Here is a 10245-nt window from a genome sequence, read left to right as displayed (position 1 = left end):
ATATATTTGTGTGTCATCTGCGTAGCTATGGTAACTAATTTTGTTTTTCTCATGACCTGTGCCAGTGGGAGCATGTAGATGTTAAACAGAAGAGGCCCCAGGATGGAACCTTGGGGAACTCCACATGTAATTCTTGTCTGCTCAGATGTAAAATTACCCATTGACACAAAGTACTTTCTATTCTCTAAATAAGATTTAAACCAGAGTAGTGCAGTGCCAGAGAGGCCCACCCAGTTCTCCAGTCTTTTAAGTAATATATTGTGGTCGACTGCATTAAATGCAGCACTGAGGTCCAGTAAGACTAAGACTGACATTTTTCCATCATCTGTATTCAAACATATGTCATTAATGACTTTGGTCAGAGCATCTCAGTGCTGTGGTGCTGTCTAAAACCTGGCTGAAAGACATCGTAGAAGTTGTTTTGTGTAAAAAGTTGTTTAGCTGATTAAAAATGTTTTGTTTTTTTCAATGATCTTACTTAGAAAAGGAATATTTGAGATCGGCCTGTAGTTGCTCATTTGTGTCTTGTCTAGATTGTCCCTTTTTAGCAGGGGTTTGATTACAGCTGTTTTTATAAGCTCTGTGAAGACGCCCAAAATTAAAGACAAAAGTTCACAATCTGGACCAGATCTGGCTCCAGAGTCTTTGAGGCCTGCACTAGGATGAATGTATTATAATCTGGCTTTTAGAAAGATTTCATTTTTAAAACCCCAAATTTTTAGAGAGAGATCAAATATATTTTACATTTATTTGTTTGGCTCAATTATTGTCTAAAATAATAATGAAAACTATCTCACTGCGCAAAGATCTTTTAGCCATTTTAGCTGTTAAACTACAATCATGCATATGTATTATTTTTGCAATTTTTAAGTAAATGTTAATCAATGCTACACTTCAAAGTCAAAGTCAAAGTCAAAGTCACTTTATTTGTCAATTCTGCAGTATGTAGAAGACATACAGAGGATCGAAATTGCTTTTCACACAGACCCAAGGTGCAGACAATAAACATTTAACATACATCTTTTAAGTAAAAGAAAATGTCTCTGCTTTGCTATACAATATATAAGAAACTATATTATGCTATATAAAAGGAATAAAAGCAAGAAAATATAAATAATGAAAAAGGCACAAGTAGCAGCAACATATTGGGTAAAGAAAACCAGATAGTGCAAAATGAATACTGTAGTGCAAATGGCATGGCAGTTGTGCAGGTTTAGCTTATATACTGGGGTTTAGCTTATATACTGGGAGTTAAGTGTCCATGAACAGTTCAGAGTCTGGAGGTTTTGTGGGCAGGGCAGGGAGAGAGTTCAACATCCTGACAGCCTGGTGGAAGAAGCTGTCCTTCAGTCTGCTGGTCCTGGCGCTGAGACTCCGCAGTCTCCTCCCTGAAGGCAGCAGACTGAAGAGGCTGTGTGACGGGTGGGTGGGGTCACCAGCGATGCCGAGAGCTTTGCGGGTGAGGCGGGTGCAGTAGATGTCGTAGAGGGAGGGGAGAGGGGCACCGATGATCTTCTCAGCTGTTCTCACAATGCGCTGGAGGGTCTTGCGGCAGGACGCGGTGCAGGAGCCGTACCACACAGTGATAGAGCTGGACAGGATGCTTTCCACAGTACCTCTGTAGAAGGTCTGCATGATGGGGGCCGGGGCTCTAGCTCTTCTCAGCTTGCGGAGGAAGTAGAGGCGTTGATGGGCTTTCTTGGTCAGTGCTGTTGTGTTGTTGGTCCAGGAGAGGTCCTCTGAGATGTGTACACCCAAGAATTTAGTGCTGCTCACCCTCTCCACAGCAGCACCGTTGATGGTCAGAGGAGCATGTTGGGGGTGTACTTTCCTGAAGTCCACAACAATCTCTTTGGTCTTCTCAACGTTCAGAGAGAGATTGTTGTGTGTGCACCACAAGGCCAAGCGGTTCACCTCACTCCGGTAGTTTGTCTCATCCCCGTTACTGATGAGACCCACAACAGTTGTGTCGTCCGCAAACTTGATGAAGAGGTTTGAGCTGTGCAGTGGGGTGCAGTCGTGGGTCAGCAGGGTGAAGAGGAGGGGGCTCAGCACACATCCTTGAGGGGCCCCTGTGTTCAGAATGATGGTCCTGGATGTGTTGCTGCCGACCCGTACTGCCTGTGGTCGCCCGGTCAGGAAGTCCAACAGCCAGTTGCACAGCGAGGTGTTCAGCCCCAGCCTGTCCAGTTTGGGAATGAGCTGTTGGGGGATGATTGTGTTGAAGGCTGAGCTGAAATCAATAAACAGCATTCTGGCGTATGAGTTTTTTGAGTCCAGGTGAGTGAGGGTAGAGTGCAGGGCAGTGGAGATGGCATCATCGGTCGAGCAGTTGGGCCGATATGCAAACTGGAAGGGGTCCAAGGAGGGAGGGAGGACAGATTTGATATGTTCCATGACTAGCCGCTCGAAGCACTTCATGAGGATGGGGGTGAGTGCAACCGGGCGGTAGTCATTAAAACAGGAGGGTGAGGACTTCTTCGGGACAGGGATGATGGTGGTGGCTTTGAGGCACGTGGGAACAACACCCTGACTCAACGAGGTGTTGAAGATGTCTGTGAAGACATCTGTGAGTTCTGCTGCACAGTCCCTCAGCACGCGGCCAGGTATGTTGTCTGGACCATGAGCTTTGCGAGCGTTGGTCCTGCTGAGTGCTCTCCTCACCCTGTCCGGGGTTAGCGTCAGCACCTGGTCGCCAGGAGGGGGTGGTGTCTTCTGTGCAGGCGTGCTGTTGTGTGTCTCAAAGCGAGCAAAGAAGTCATTCAGCTCGTTCAGCAGCGAGATGTTGCCATCACAGGTCTGTGGTGGGGGTTTGTAGTCCGTAATGGTCTGTATTCCCCTCCACAGGCTCCGTGTGTCTCTGCTGTCGCTGAAACGGTGTGATATTTCCCTGGAGTACTGCCTTTTAGCCTCTCTGATGCCACGGGACAGGTTGGCCCTGGCTGTCCTCAGGCCCACCTCGTCTCCTGCTTTGAAGGCAGCGTTCCGAGCCTTCAGGAGCCTGTGGACCTCACCTGTCAGCCATGGCTTCTGATTGGCCCGCACAGAGATGGTCTTTAGTTCTGTTACATCTTCAATACACTTGGTGATGTAGGCGGTTACTGTGTCTGAGTATTCCTGAATGTCTGTGTTGTTATCGTTAGTGGCGGCCTGTCTAAAAACATTCCAGTCTGTGCTGTAGAAGCAGTCCTTTAGTGCCTCTGAAGACCCCTCTGGCCACACCCGTACCTGCTTGCAAACTGGTTTGGTGACTTTAACCAGTGGTCTGTGTGCAGGCATTAGCATGACAGTGAGGTGGTCTGAGGCTCCGATGTGGGGGAGGGGATGGGCCTTGTAAGCCCCCTTCTGAGTGGAATAAACTTGGTCCAAAGTGTTATTCCCACGTGTTGGAAAGTCAATGTGTTTGTATATTTTAGGAAACACACTCTTTGGGTCTGCGTGATTGAAATCCCCAGCCAAGATGAGAAATGCACTTCATCAGCTCCACCTGTTCCTCTGCTTGTTAACACAAACATCTAATCTGCCAATCAAACTGAGCGTCAGAATGAGAAAGAAAGACTTTGATCTGAATATTTCAGAAACTACTGAGCTACTGGAATTCTCCCACACAACCATCTCTTGTTCAGAGGTCAGAGGAGAATGGGCAGACTGGTTGGAGATGATGGAAAGGCGACAGGAAGTCCAATCAGCACTGGTTCCTAACAAGGTCTGTAGAACATCATCTCTGAACACACAACACTTCCAGCCTGGAAGCAGATGAACTACAGCAGCAGAAGACACACCAGGTGCCTCCTGCCAGCTAAGAACAGGAAACTGAGGCTACAATTCACACACACTCACCAACACTGGACAATAGAAGATGGAGAAACGTTGCTGGTCTGATGAGTCTCCATTTCAGCTCCACATTCAGATGCTCGGCTCAGAATCTGCTGGAAACATCATGAAAACATGGATCCATCCTGCCTTGGATCAACGCTTCAGGCTGCTGCTGGTGTAATGGTGGGGGGAGATTTTCTTGTCCCACTTTGGGCCCTTTAGTACCAACGTGGCCTGGTTTAACCAGCACAGCCTACCTCAGTATTGTTGCTGACCATGTCCATCCCTTTATGACCACAGTGGAGCATCTTCTGATGCTACTTCCAGCAGGATAATGCACCATGTCACAAAGCTCAAACCAAATAAATGGTGCCATTTGGAAGTGATTTTCCTGGTGATAGCAGGAGGGAAAATCTTGCAATGTTGCCTCAGAAAACCTTGACTATAACTGAAATAAATACATTAAAAATACAGTTTTATGAGGGACTGCAAACCCTTCTTTACTGTTAATAAAGACTCCAAAAGAGGTAAATGATGCACTCTAAATGTTTACTGACAGCTTTTTACCTTTAAAACTAAATAAATCTCCACAACAATTTCTATTTGTGTAACCTTGGGAGTGATTTTAGTTTGCAGAGAAAACCTCATGTCTGTGCAGCACAAGGCTTCTCAGTAAAGGTGCCTTCATCTGTTTAGACTGAACCAGACTGACCTCAGAATTTACTTTAGTTTTAGATTCATAGGAGACTTGAACAAGCGATTATCACCACCGTCATCAAGCCAAACAATGGCGCCAGCACACACAGAATTAACATCAACAAGGGTTAAAAGCTGTTCAGCTTCATTTTTTTATTAAGTTTTGTTTAGTAATATCTCCAACACACACTTTCCTTAGCATTTTTGGTTTCTGTCATTCTCTCTACCTTTCTTTAGATCCTCTCCTGTTACCTTTGCAAGTCTTTTATAATGAGGATAGTTTCCATGGCAACTAGCAGGCCCAGAAACGATTGATTGTCAAGGGTCTGCAGACGTCAGCTCCGCTCTCTTTATTTTAACTGTTCGTCTTTCAAGTCAAGTCAAGGCGAGTGTATTTATGGAGCACTTTTAACAAACAGGTGTGCCACAATCTGCTCACCAGACAACAAAAGAGATGCCGCAAATCAAAGGGGGGATAATTAATAAAAGATACGAGAGGAATGTGAGGGACCTGAGTTCAACACGACTGTCTGCAAACTTCCTCCCCGGTGTGGTGTCCTTGAGCAGAAACGAGGAAATGCTGAATCCCAGCGTGCAGTTCTGTGGGTAAACCCTGACACCTTTCTGATAAAGTCAGTGAAGTGGTCAGACACGAAGGGCTGCTTTACAGCCACAGACAGAGAACATAAACAGAGAGCATAATGACCTGTGGTCTGGTGGAGTTAAAAGAAGAAAAGATGCACTACGACCAAAAGTATGAAAGCTGCCTTGGGATTTTTTCTATTTCTTACTGCTTTCTACATTTTTTTTTTTTTTTTTTTTTTTTTAGTTTGTCCTGTCCAGCACGGTGGCAGTAGAGTGATGGTCTGGCTGCTGCGTTGTGCCGAACACATTTTCTTTGCCAAGGGGAGATTAATGGAAATAAGGCTCCTCTTGATAATTCTGTTTTTTTTTTTTTTTTTTTTATTTATTTATTTAATCTTATTATTAATTTTGAATTATGGAATTTATGTAATCTTGCTGGAGCTGACAGGAGGGGACAAAAAAAAGGAGAATAGTGAAGATAATTAAAAGGAAAGTAGATAAAAGAAAGATGAGATAAAGATACAGTAGATAGAAGCAAGACACACAACAGAGAATTTCCTACAGTTTTTACAGGTAAACTAAGTAGACAATCATCAGGAGTTCCTAAAAAAATAACTAAGACACCAACAGCAACAACTATAACAAAAAATAAACATGTATCACAACAACAACCAGAGTACCAGAAACAAACACACAAAATAAAACCCTAAACCAAAGCATCTCTTAGTGTATAAACCCAATGCGGCAGCCCCTCACCAGCGCAGCCGTCCTGGGTCCCGGCCCCGGGGCAACTGCCTCCTCCTGCCTGCCCCCGGCAGCACCCCAGGGAAGAAGGGTGTGAAAGGTCCTCATTGTCCTTCTCCTCCTCCCTGGTCATGAGTGTTTGTGGTGAGTGTGTTTTTTGAAAGTAAAACTGAGGGGCAGTGACCATATTGTGTTGGGAGCAAGGTCATATTAGTAGTCCCGCCCTCCATGCACTACATGACACGCCCCCCAGAAGTTGTTTGTGTAATTACGTATGTAAGCGACACAGAAGACGGACAAACTGTGTTCTGCGTCGATCATAAATGGGTCTTTACAGCAGCAGGACATACACTGAATAAGAGAGATGCCCAACTGCTAGCCCAGCTAGCCTAGCAAAATCAAAGATGATAAATTTTACCTAAACACAGTGAAAACGATGTGACTGCTTCCTATGCTATAAATAAATTCATGAAATAATATGGAATTTTAATATAATTCTAACTGAAAATGTAGTGCAATGAAGTTAAAAATAATACTAGTTCTTTTTTAAAAAGCAGCTGGAGGAGCAGCTGATCAGGTTAACTGGCAGCAGGTCAGTAACATGACTGGGTATAAAAGGAGCATTTCTGGGTCTCTTAGATGGAAAGATGGACAGAGGTTCACTTATCTGAGACAAACTAGGTCTAAAAATTGTGGAAGAATTTCAGAAAAATGTTCCTTAACGTAATTAATGAAGACTTTGAATATCCCTCCACCTACAGCAGGGTTATTTAGTTATGTCCTACATGGGCCACAGGTTTTCATTCTTTCCCTGCTTTAACACACCTGACTCATGTTTTTTATGCAGAACTTCATAGGCTGTTGGAACCATGTAATTTGCATCAGGTGTGTTGGAGCAGGGACACACTGTAAACCTGCAGGACTGCGGCCCTCGTGGGATCAAACTGAACAGCCCTGCTCTGGAGTTTTGGAAGAGTGTGATTGTTGACCTGCAGCGTACCATTAACAAGTCTCCAGGTTAAAACTGGAGTTTCTTTGTGAGCTGCAGGCAGGCTGAACTTGTTTTGCTGTTAAGGAAACTTTCCTCTTTGCCTGCTGTAGACTTGCTGCTCCTCAACATGCCATCTGTGCTCCAAAGCATGTAGAGACTCTCACCCTGAAGCCAGTTTCTGTCCTCTGCTTTTCTAACTAACGTGTCAGACGTTTTGTCCCCATCACTGAGGTGGACATTGATTTTGTTTACAATGAAGCTTGTTTACGCACTGACTCCTGAGGAATGCACTTATTTTACTTTTTCAGGTTAGACTATGAAAAAAACAAAGTGATGACAAAGGTGATGTTAATTTAGCCTTCAGGTCAGAGGTTTTCAAGCTGAGACGTCTGAAATGAAAGAATTGTGTTTATATAAGATTGCGTCATATAATGATAAACACAGTCTAGTTGTCCCTCTTACAGAACAAAGCTAAAATCAACAGCACCAGCGTTTTAACATTTTCTGCTGTTTTTTTCACTATGATGCCTCAAACTAGGAAATCGATTCTTCTGTTTGACCAAAGCAGACAGTTGAGCACAGTAGATGCCATGGGTGCACCACTGTGTGATGCATGATGGGATAAACACTTAAAGCTTGCCATCATCTTTGCAATCCTGGTTTAAATCACACGTGGTTTGGGTTATTACAGAGACAAGGGAGTCGTGGTTGCTAGTGTTTTCTTGGATTTGCACAAAACCTTTGATACCATGATTTACAACATCCTAAAATCTAAAGTTTCTTATTTTACATTTTCAACACAAACACAGGTGTGGCTTTCACGCTACACTGCCTGGCCAAAACAAAAAGTCACCACCAAATAAAAAGGTCCACTAATATTTTGTTGGACCTCCTTTATCTCAGATTCCAGCAGCTTCTCTGAGGCATCTTCTCTAGAAGCTTCTAGAGGTTACAAGATTTATTTCCATCCAGGGTTGCTTCATTTTCACCAAGATCTTGTGTTGATGATGGAGAGTCCGACCATTGTACAACCTTCTCCAGAACATGTCAAAGATTCTCCCTGGGGTTCAGGTCTGGCCTCTGGTGGTCAGTCCATGTGTGAAAATGATGTCTCCTGTTCCCTGAACCACTCTTTCACAATGCTCTTGGAATATGGCGGTGCCATCAGGGAAGATGGACCAACCTGCTCATTCAGGATACTGTTTATTAATGTGGAACCCATCAGCTACAGCTTATTGCTGCTGGGGTCCAAGCCAAAACCCATTCACTATATATATATATATATATATATATATATATATATATATATATATATATATATATATACATATATATATATATATATACATATGTATGTATGTATGTATCTATGTATATGTAGAACCTTTTCAGCCAGAGAGATGGGGGGATAGTTTACGAGGGAACACAGGATTTAAATGCACTTGGTGAGAAGCAGCAGGAAAAGTTTCTGTGTGTCTGTTTGTGGGTAAAACTGTGGAACAGGATGGAGGAAGAACACAGGCGGTCCCATAAATAAAGAGATGGTACTCAAACAGTACAGAAATGGTCTGGAATGAAAAAGCATTATGTAGATGGAGTATTTCTGTTGTCATTATTATTATTATTATTATTGTTGTTGTTATTATTATTAGCACTATAGTTTCTGTAAGATGACGTAGTGCCTGGTAGTGGTTGTGATAATGGTATAACATCTGAACATTGTTGTAATTTACTGTGGTGGGATTATATAAACTTCCACCCACTCCCTTTGAACTTTTTTTTTTTTTTGTAATGTACTTTATTTTAGTTTTGTTTTTTATATTTGTCATTATGTTCAAATAATGTTTCAAATCTAAAATGAAAAATCTAAACTACCTTCCTGTAGCTTCTGTGTTTGAGACTGCCAGTGATGTAAGCATTTAACACGAGGAAATCAGCATATAAAATAGATATTGATCAACAACAATGACAGAGATTATTCAAACCGATCAGTTTAGAGGAGCCAGGAGGTAACGGACTGATCCCTGTAGAGCAGGGGTAGCCAACGTCGGTCCTCGAGGGCACCAATCCGGCAGGTTTTCCAGATTTCCCTGCTCCAGCACACCTGACTCAAATTAAATGGATCCAACAGCCTATAAGGATCTCCACAATGACTCGTTAGTTTAAGTCAGGTGTGTTGGAGCACGGAAATCTGGAAAACCTGCCGGATTGGTGCCCTCGAGGACTGACGTTGGCTACCCCTGCTGTAGAGCATCCTGTTCATAAATAGTTGGTCATCGGAGATGAGCGCACGTGAGCCGCCTTCCATGAACCGCCTTCCATGAACCGCCTTCGTATCGGGAACAGAATCTCCCAGAGGAACTGCTTGTTCTAGCAGAAGTCTGGTGGTTTGTTCAGATGCAGCTTTGACAGCCTAAGCCGTGCTGCCATGTCGTTAGAAAGAAGAGGTTTTCTCCTGCAACCCTTCCAAAAAGCCTTACTGGTTCAGTCTTTTTCTAACCGGACTGTCGTGAACCTTTAACAGGCTAACTGAGGCCTGAAGATGGTGCTCACCTTAGGATGAATCTTAAGATGTTCTCCACAACAATTAAACTCCATATTGTTTGTAATTGATCCCGTAACCCTTCCAAGATCAATCAGTGGCAACAACGCCTTCTCAAACTTTCAAAACTTCTGTTTTCATCTGGCTACTACTTGACATCTTTATTCCTATGGAAGCAGGAAGTTTTAAACACACTGCTTTTACATTTGCTCAGTTTTATTTCACCTCATTTGAGGACTTTGACCAGAACCAGATTGTTTTGTTTTGTTTGTTTATTTATTAATCGTGAATTCATCGTTTCCTTGTCCTGATGCAGAGATTTTGGTTTGGAGCTGATCAGCTGATGCTCTTTGCTTCAGAGTCAGAGCTCTCAACGTCTTCCATCACAGCAGGTTGGATGTTTCTGTCCCGCTGGTGGCAAAAGTCTGATCCGTTTCCCAACAACAAAAATGACGTGCATCCACACACTGACTTAGAAAGTAAGTAAGAAGGTAAGATTTATGAATATTGTTTTAATTGACTGGAAAAGTTCTTAATTTAACTTTGAACATGTCAGTTAATCAGCGGAGGAGCTGATATTCATGACTGCTCAGTTTGTCTTCTGCTGCCTGGTTAATTTGCTTCTGTCTTTGTCTTCTTCTTGCTCTCTGAGCTCCAATATGTATTTTTCTTTTCTTTGTACTGAGACAAAAGAAAGCAAGTATGATCACTGATTTTCTGCTTGGTGGCATCTAATTGGAAACCCAGCATTTAAAATTAGAATCTGATAACAGCTTAATGTTTATCTCTTCGGTCTGTCACTCACACAGCAGGGAAACAGGATGCTGACCTCGGCCGTGTTTTCTTACCATTTCAACTTTTATTTCAGTCT

The sequence above is a fragment of the Melanotaenia boesemani genome, chromosome 7 (genome assembly GCF_017639745.1).
Source record: "Melanotaenia boesemani isolate fMelBoe1 chromosome 7, fMelBoe1.pri, whole genome shotgun sequence".
NCBI classification, from domain to species: Eukaryota; Metazoa; Chordata; class Actinopteri; order Atheriniformes; family Melanotaeniidae; genus Melanotaenia; species Melanotaenia boesemani.
Note: the sequence above shows the minus strand (reverse complement) of the source record.